The sequence below is a fragment of the Manduca sexta genome, chromosome 20 (assembly GCF_014839805.1).
Source record: "Manduca sexta isolate Smith_Timp_Sample1 chromosome 20, JHU_Msex_v1.0, whole genome shotgun sequence".
Taxonomy (NCBI): Eukaryota; Metazoa; Arthropoda; class Insecta; order Lepidoptera; family Sphingidae; genus Manduca; species Manduca sexta.
Window position 1 is genome coordinate 8,250,935 of NC_051134.1, and position 9,138 is coordinate 8,260,072.

Genomic DNA, 9,138 nt, shown 5'->3' on the forward strand with positions numbered 1-9,138 from the left:
AAGCGAAGTAAGGGAGACGCAGAGAAACGGAAATACTATTCTGGTCTTTGCAATGTTACCTCTGCACCAAACACAACAGTAAAATTGTCACGTTAAATTCCCGTGAGTACTTGGTCAATTCCTAGAATTTTCATTAATTCCAGACCAGCTTACTTGAAATTTAATCCTATAATTTGAGATGCTAGCAGATGCTATCCTAGTAGTCTACCAGCACATTGTCTTTATTCGGGCACGGTAAAGTAACCTAATTGTACTTGATGTAAAGTGGAGAAGGGTCCAGATAGAAGCTGTCCGACTGAGGAGAGATTACTCCACGCCAGTCGACACAATCCTATCACAAACATATACAGGTTACGTGGGCTACGGTGGTGGCTGTCCGGGCAAACACAAATATCCTGCCACCAGCAAATAGAATACACACTGATGAATACAAAGTTTATTGATAGTGCCCATTTTAACCCAACACCCTTTAGTGTAAAGTTAAATGAAATAGTGAGTTATATGCGTGAGTTGAAGTTGTAATCAACAAGGCAAGAGTGGGTAGGGGAGGCAGGTCCAGGTGGCTGAGCGGCGATATATCAAAGTTTGCAACTTAACCGAGTGCGAAGTGCGAGGTGCGACACGGTATGAGTTATGCCGACCGCATGCCCGACCACGCTGGCGTAAGGGGGGAGATCTGGCGAGTCATTGTTGGAGGTTTTATTAAAAATTGCCATTCTAGTACTGCAATTGCCGTAGCAGATATTATTAGGAAGGGTTCCATTGTTGGAATATCGTAAAAGTGCCATTAGATGGCTTCTTTACCTTTACCGTCTTTTAAATTGCAAATTTTATTGTCTTACTGTTTAATGGGTAAATTGCGTTCTTCTCGTAATATTGAAATATATCCTATAATCTTTAAACTCCCTGAAAGCGTAAATTCCCTCCAAAAGACACCCTACACTTTTCTTCTTTCTCAGGTGTAAATAGAACACTTGAAAATATACTTTAAACTCACAAAAACTTGTAACTGCTGTATTTCCCGCCTCCCCCTTTCCCTTAGACCCCATCCCACAGTTACCGAAAGACATTTATCGCGTCGACCTGTCGCGTGTAATTGAGTTACCGCGCGTTAAGAAACGGATCCGGAAATGGCCCGCTGGAGGATACAACTCTCCTTCCATTGTGTTTCTATTTCTCTGATGAGTTACACTACACCCTGTATACAGCGTGTCTAATAGTTCATTAGACATTGTTTGAAATTTATGAATTAATGAATGATTTTTGACTTAAGTTGTATAATTTTTTTGTAGGTTATTTGGAGTTAAGTGGTGTTAATTTTTTTGTAGGTAGGTTGGGTAGGCGATCGTTGGCGTGATTGGACCATCCAATATTAAAAGAATCGATAATGCGACTCATCTTTAAAAGTAGGACTTGATGTTTTTTGAGTCCTCGTCATTCTTAATATATTTCTGCTTTCTACTTAACCTCTTATTCTCCTTCTTAAATGGGGGCATCACAGTTTACACTTTTCTAGTATTATAAATCGGTAGTTATACCCAGTGGCAACACCACTGCAACGCAACGCCGACACACCAGGGCATATGCCTTTGAACTTACAAAAATCGAACTACTTACGTTATTCCTACTTGATATTACATAAATCTTAACAAAATCTTTACCAACTGATCAACACATTTCCTCACAGAAACAAATGCTTGTTTTTGTACACCCCGCAGCGCTCTCCTTGGTCAAGAGATGCTTATCAATACAGCTTATCCGCGCACCCTGTACTCACCTACAGGGGGCTCTCAACGCGCCAGACGTGACCTGGCATCCAATGCCGAGGATTGTAAATTGATTGTTCTATATTTCCGTCTGTGTTTGAGTGAAACTCGTATTTCTATATTGGCCATAGTGGTTTTTGAAATTTACTACTTACTAATATATATTTTTATTGATTTGTTGATCGTTACTATAGGTTATGAGTAAATTACGAAGAAATTATTGCATCTATAAGCAATAGATTAATGCTGACTATGTATTTTCAGTTTGATTGTAACAACCGTAGCCCCATTGCCGTTTAAAAATCCCATATATGGTTCTAGTAAGCTGTTTTCTCGCATGTTCTTTTGGATCTATTTATCTACCTTTTCCCTATCCTTCGATTTCTTTGCAAAGACCAGCAATGCATCAATAATTTCCTCTCTATTATGAGTATTCTTAGAAAGTGGTGATCGTGTAATGATTACTCGGCTTTTAGCTATTAATGAAATGTTATCACCAGTATTGATACGATAGCATTTATTACTTTCATTAATATATTATATCACTAGATCGTTCTGTCTATACATTACTTTGCTCGCTTAAGATATAGTTTCCGTGGTGTAGCGGTTATCACATCTGCCTAACACGCAGAAGGCCCCCGGTTCGATCCCGGGCGGAAACATGTCTTTTGTTTCTACGTTTTTGTTTGCGTTGAAAATAATTTCTCTAACGAACATAGTGAACAAATTTTAAATTTAATTTAATCAGAGTGCGTAATATAATATAACATTAAATACATTATTAAAAGTTTTGTATACGCTAGTCTTAATTGTTATTCATGTCATTGCTCGCTGTTCACTTTCACTTTGGTCGCAGGTATGATCAAGCAACGTTATTTAGTCTATGGAATTGTGTTTAAGTAAATTAGAATAAAACGCACATGAATTGTCAGAAATATGTAACTTCCACCATATTGGAGATAAGTATTCTAACTCGTCGAATCATGTATGCAATTCAGTATTTTCCTCTCGTTTGCCTAATTGTTTCCATTCCTGTTAAAAAAGGACCGTCAATCAAGGATAGTCATCCCTACATAGACCGACAGTTATTTTTCCATACACAATAAGATTACCTTTTTTTTTTGAAGGCATGGCATCCTCGAAACACACAAGGTCTACAAGCATTATTGATCACTCACCATGCCTATATCATACTAACTTGTCACCCATAAAAAACCACTCAAATAAAACAGACGCTAAAATTTTAGTATGATGACAATCCAATCCCCAATCTCGAGACGCGTTTAATTTATTAACAGTAATAATTAACCAGTAAACTGTACCATTAAATTCATTAGGATATAGCGTTATTACGAATAAAAAGTTCCCCGAAGTCCAGGCATGTGGCAAGGGTCCGCTTTATGGACAAATTTGGCGATGTTGTAAAACGGCCCTTTGCAATAAAATCGCTTGATATTACTCCGTCAATTTTCATTAATCAACATTTGTGTCTTTTATTGGACAAGTTTGAGTAATTATGGATTTCGATAACAACATTTAGATATGATGGTTGTAATGAAATAAAATAATTTATTTTAACCTGTAAATGTTATACATTATTAAGATTTCGTCAATAATAACTCTACGAGTTCTGAAAGCAGTTCTCACCGGAGAAGAACGGACAAGAAACTCTACAGTTGCTCTTTAACATCACTTTAAGGTTTAAACTACAGTTCCTTGGTTATTGTTTTATGCGGAGGAGTGACTTTACCTGATAATAATTTGCAACATTATGACAAAAGATTGGGTCATAGTTTACCCGTAACCAGAAACCACAGTATGCAGAACTTCGAATAAAACTCGATAACACTGAACAACGCTCGTTATCTCGAGATATTACACGTAGTTTCATAATACCCAGTAATTACACAGAGTAGAATATCCTTACACAGAATATAATTATTGTGTACACAGCTGATTGTAGAATATGAGATACATTATACAAAACGATGTACCTGATAACTCGCGTGGATTTTTTATTAATTTAGTCAAGCCGCTGAAATAGAATTATTTTACGGATTTTGCCTGTTATAGCAGATCACAGTGTGTTGAAGTTATTCTGCGTAGATCGAACCGTCATTATTAAAAAAAAATGTTTATTTATAAAATGTACGTAGACATTGTAACTTTGACTTTTCGATAAAATAATTTTATTTTAATGTCTAACATTCGTGGAAACATAAGAAATAATTAGTCAAGCCAGTTAATATGTCCATACAAAATTGTTTGCAGAATGTTTCTACTATTTCTAAAGTGTGAATTCGCTTGAAGTTATCCTTGTATCAACACTGTAGTTCTGAACAGTGTATACAACCAATCAGCCGCACCACGGAGACTCTCGTCTGATCAGTGTCGTCTGTACACCGTCGTTAATAACTAATTACACTTGTACTGTCCCGCTGGCACGGCGTGCAATTTGCTCCAGTAAGCACAGCGCACAGGCCCAATTCAACCTTATGTGTTCACATTCTAAATTCAATTCCGATTGTGAGTGAAACTTGCGCTCTATGTAAACAAATTGGAATTTTACAGCATGCCATTTAAAATTCAAAATAGAATAGCCACGCTATTCGCTTACGACTTTTCTGAAAATTACATTGAAGTACACTCATTAGAGCATTGTCATTTTGTTCAAAACAAATTCAGCTTTACAGACCTACATTTAGAATAGGATTTTGAACATCAACTACCAGGTCGGTTAAGCCAACCAGAGGTAAAATAGGTGCAGCTTCCTGAGGAAAGATATCGGCGTGTAATGAGATGAGTGGCTTTCAAAACATCATTATCTCGTCTCTCAACAGGAGCTGGGAATGCGGCGCTACCTTATTGTGAGCCTTTGTGAGTCTTGTTTTACTAACTATAATGCTGAACCGAATGGATTTAAGTTTTCCAATTAGCATGTCTTTGTCTGGCTATCCTGATTTTGTAGATATGATTGCCTCGGTTCAGTTATTTCGAACCAAGCTGGTTTGTTATTTAATAGGAATATTTTTTCTTATATTTATTAATTTAAAACCAAGAATATCAGACGAATTGTTATGCTCGCAGTCACTGTTATGCAGCTGCTAAAATCTTCTTGCATTCTAATAACTTAGCTGTATTATGGAAATTGATCGATGTGTCGACATTGCGTGGCACGAGACTGTATTTCGAAACAAAAATCATAATGACCTCTTAGGTGCCACAACCTCTAATCAATATTCTCATCTAATCCATTAATGCTAACTAACGCTAGAGCTAACCGGATCATCGACTTCGACGAGGTAACATCGTTACGTCGGACTTGTATGCTAAACATCCAGTTTGAGGTAATCGTGTTAGGTTGAGAAACCCTTTGTTTATGCACTTTATGTATGCGGCATTAGAAACTTTAGGTGATCTAACATCTCCTTTGTAGGATATTCAAAAACAAAATAGTTGATAGAAGACGGAATTAAAATCATATTAGTGTTTAATATATTTGGAAGCGATTCTCTCAATAATTCATGTTGTCACTAAATAGTTACACTTAACATTGATGTTAATATAGAAATCGTTAATTAACTCTTTTTAAAACCTTTGATATTATTTTTGATGCCATTTTCTCCATTCCTATTAATTCTTATCAGTTGTCAGAGTTCTCCTATTTTGACTTACAAATTCAATATTCATTCGACTTATTCAACCATCATTTCCATTAGTAACGTGTTTATTCCTCTAGGATACCAATTAACACTCCGTTACGGACTATCTTGCATACCCTGCCACAACTGCCGCGCATAAACATCTTCCCGTAAAAGTTACTGTCCGATCGTAACCATAACTGCTTTCCATTACCGTAATGAATGATGGAAACCCGGATATTGACAATGCCTTCTTTGATACATATATAGTAGATAAATATTGTGTCTTTAGCATGGCTGTAATGTTTGAAAAATCATTTTATGTCGCAATATTCTATTAACTCCAAATATAGTGACAGAATCTGTTTTAAAATTACCCCACTTTATGTTCCATTGTAAAACCTGACAATGTAAGGAGTTGAAATTAAAGTTATTAAATAAAATGGGTATAGCTTTCGCAAATGTAGTTATAATTTTATGTCTATTCTTATTCCTTTTAAGAATACAAAAAGATGTGTATTTTTTATGATAAAAGTGGCAACGAGCATACAGTTCATCACATGATAAGTGATCACCGACGCCCATGAACATTTGCAATACTAGGAGACATAGAGATACGTTGTCGGCATATTCGGTGGGAATACGCTCTTTTCTTGAAAATCGCCCGATCGTATCCGGCCGAAAATGCTGCTGGGGGCAATTGCTTCCATAGTTTTGTAGTACGTGGTATAAAATGCCTGCAAGAACGTACTGTAGTGAATTGCCAATTTTCAAGGTGATGTGGATGGAAATTGGAGTTATGCCGCAATGTACCATGATGGAACTAAGCAGCATGGATAATTGCAAACAACTCTTTAGGTCACTCTTCTTGATAAATGTGATAGAGAATGCAGAGCGATGCTTCATCTCAACGCAAGGCCAAAGGAACAAACCGACCTGAAAGAACACGGTCATCGATGATAATGGCTGCCTGACCTTAAATATACTATGAAATAATTGTTGAATTAATAAATATTTGTTATTTACTTTTTGATATATAACATGAGCGATAAATACTAAACATTTAGAATCATAAATGACGCGGTATTTTGTGTGATATCAGATGATAAATTGTATTGATGATATAAGTTTATTGCCAAAGTGTGCCTAACTATTTTTATGTTAGAACATTATTTACACATTTATAAGAACACATTATCTTACTGTGGATTGTGTAATTAGATTTAAAATTACATAACATACGCGAAAAGATACTGCATTAAACCAAAGACAAGCCATAAAATTGTTTAGGTATTTGTTTACATTATAACGGGCTGGTGTATAAGTCAATATGTATGGCTTGTGAGAGTATTTTTTATGAAGATAAAGCCTCTAAGTAAATAGACAATCTTACCAGATTACAATTTCCAAAAAAACGTACAAGCAAATCAGTGTTGTCGCTATATCAAAGCTAGTGGGGCGCGTTTAATTTTTTCGGTACTCTCTCAGCTACTTACGGGCCAATTTACATTCACCAGAGAAGCATGTAATAACTGGCCTACTCATGGTGGCTCGTAGATCGTGTTCTACGTAATTGAGTACCCAAACCAGACAACACTACAAATGGGCTAAATCAAATAAGCAAATCGTCGTGTGCTTACCCTGATACACTGAGCCGTGAGCATACGTGTTACACGCCACGTGACGCTGCATGGATAAGGGCTAACGAATATTTCTTGATTGTTAAATAAGTATAACTGAATAATTTCAAAATTCGATCCCTGATAATACTATGAGCACGAAGTTGTAATAATCATTTGTATAAACTCATTAATTTAATAGATTATCATGTATGTATCATATCATCATGGTAACGTGAAGTTCATAGGATTTTGTAGTTTTAAAGGATGAAACTTTAGCCTAGTATTTTTTTTACAGTATGGTAATCATACAGTCCAATTCTAAAATTATTTACTTTTTATTATATTATAAAATTCATCTATTTCGATTCTGTCCTCTTATTAAAGATAACATTGTAATAATTCTTTATTATTTCTATCGTGAAAAAATCTTTAGTTAAGTTCGCAGAGCGCCATCGTCTTCATATTCCGCGTGGCACGACGTCGCGTAAGCAAAATGTGTTCGGTCCCTTAAGCCGTCACTGTTATGGCCAATAGAGAAATCTCATATGGCTTAAACCGGCGCGACGTACTCACAAATAAGCCGATTTATGTGGCACGGGTTGTGGCTCAATCCGAATTTACCCGCGAATAAAAGTAATATCAATTGAAAAACATTACCATGTGGAATCAAACGTTCCTAATGTATCCCTTAATTTAATAACATTTTAGATAATTATTGAAGCGTCATAAATGGTGAGGCTACTGTATATATACAGACATGCCACTGACATAATCAAACGACATCCAAGAACGATGAGCGAAAACACGAAATTACCTCGTTTCAAACAAATATAAATATCGCCAAGTAATTCCACTGATTAATAATACAGGGTTGTATGGTTATACATCTACGCAATCCGAAATATCGATAAAATCGCACATCGTAGCAGCACGTAAACATCGAGCACTCGTTAATGTGTCCGCAGTGTACGCTGCCGTTAGTAGCGCATTAAACTGCCTATTAGCTATTCATAACGTTTTTTATTGTGGCATTTATTATATTTCCAATGTATTATCAAAATTTGACGACGTTCGGTAGACGCTGCGTCGTAATATTGATATTATATCAAGTTAATGTTCAGCAAATCGTACTTTGTATATTAAATCTTGATAAGTATGAGTTTTTATGTTTTGAAATCAAGGTGAATGTAGAAAATATTATATGAGTTTTTTTTTTCATTTATTTAAAGGCTTTGTTGCTTAGCGAGTATATCGCCAAAAATATATGAGTTACGCTTTTCAAAAAATTACTAATCACAATGTGAGGCATTAAATCCGTCTTTGGTTCTATCTTGCCGCATCTGGTCTAATAGATCTATTCGCAATGCGTTTTTTTAAATTGTTTTGAATGAAGAGACGAGCTTGCTGTTCGCCTGATGGTAAGCGATACGACCGCCCATAAACAGTAGAAACACTATCTAACACCTTAAATGACAAAGTATTATTTGGTATTCCATTGCGCTCACCATCCTGAGACATGAGATGTTAAGTCTCATTATGTCCAGTAGTTACACTGGCTGCAATGTCCTTTAAACCGGAACACAAATTGACTATACACTGCTAATCGGCGGCAGAAATACATTGCGGTGGTACACAGGCAGACTGTCACACATGAGAGACCTACCACATAAATTTAAAAAGAAATACTTTTTATATTTGATTAATAAATAGCAGTTAGAAATTAAAATAACAAACAAATTATACTAAAATCACAGCTAACACCCCAATACACTCTCACGCAATCAACTTTAAACTTACTCGAAACGAAAAAAACAACGCACTTCTAAAGGCCATTTAAGGTGGATGAATATAAAGTGGATTTATATGGATTATTCGGGAATGGTCTTCGTGGCTGTAGGGGGTGGAGAGGGGGGCTCAGGTCGTTCAGGAGCCGGCATATATAGCCTTAATCTTTGCAAATGCCGTGAGTCCCGAAATTGAATTGGCTCTTGTATGGAAATCGTTGCGTGCCTGTAAATAAATAAGATGCGTGTTTTAAACGAATTTAGGGGATACATAGGAGGATTCTTTCTGAATTGTATTTGGGATTTTTATAGGTACAGAATTTAA

At 36.0% G+C, this 9,138-nt stretch overlaps 1 non-coding gene across 1 annotated transcript; it reads left to right on the forward strand.

The window, feature by feature from the left end:
* Positions 1–2,355: 2,355 nt before the first annotated feature.
* Trnav-aac lies at positions 2,356–2,428 on the forward strand. The gene has a single exon. It is a non-coding gene; the product is annotated as a tRNA-Val (tRNA).
* Positions 2,429–9,138: the final 6,710 nt, after the last annotated feature.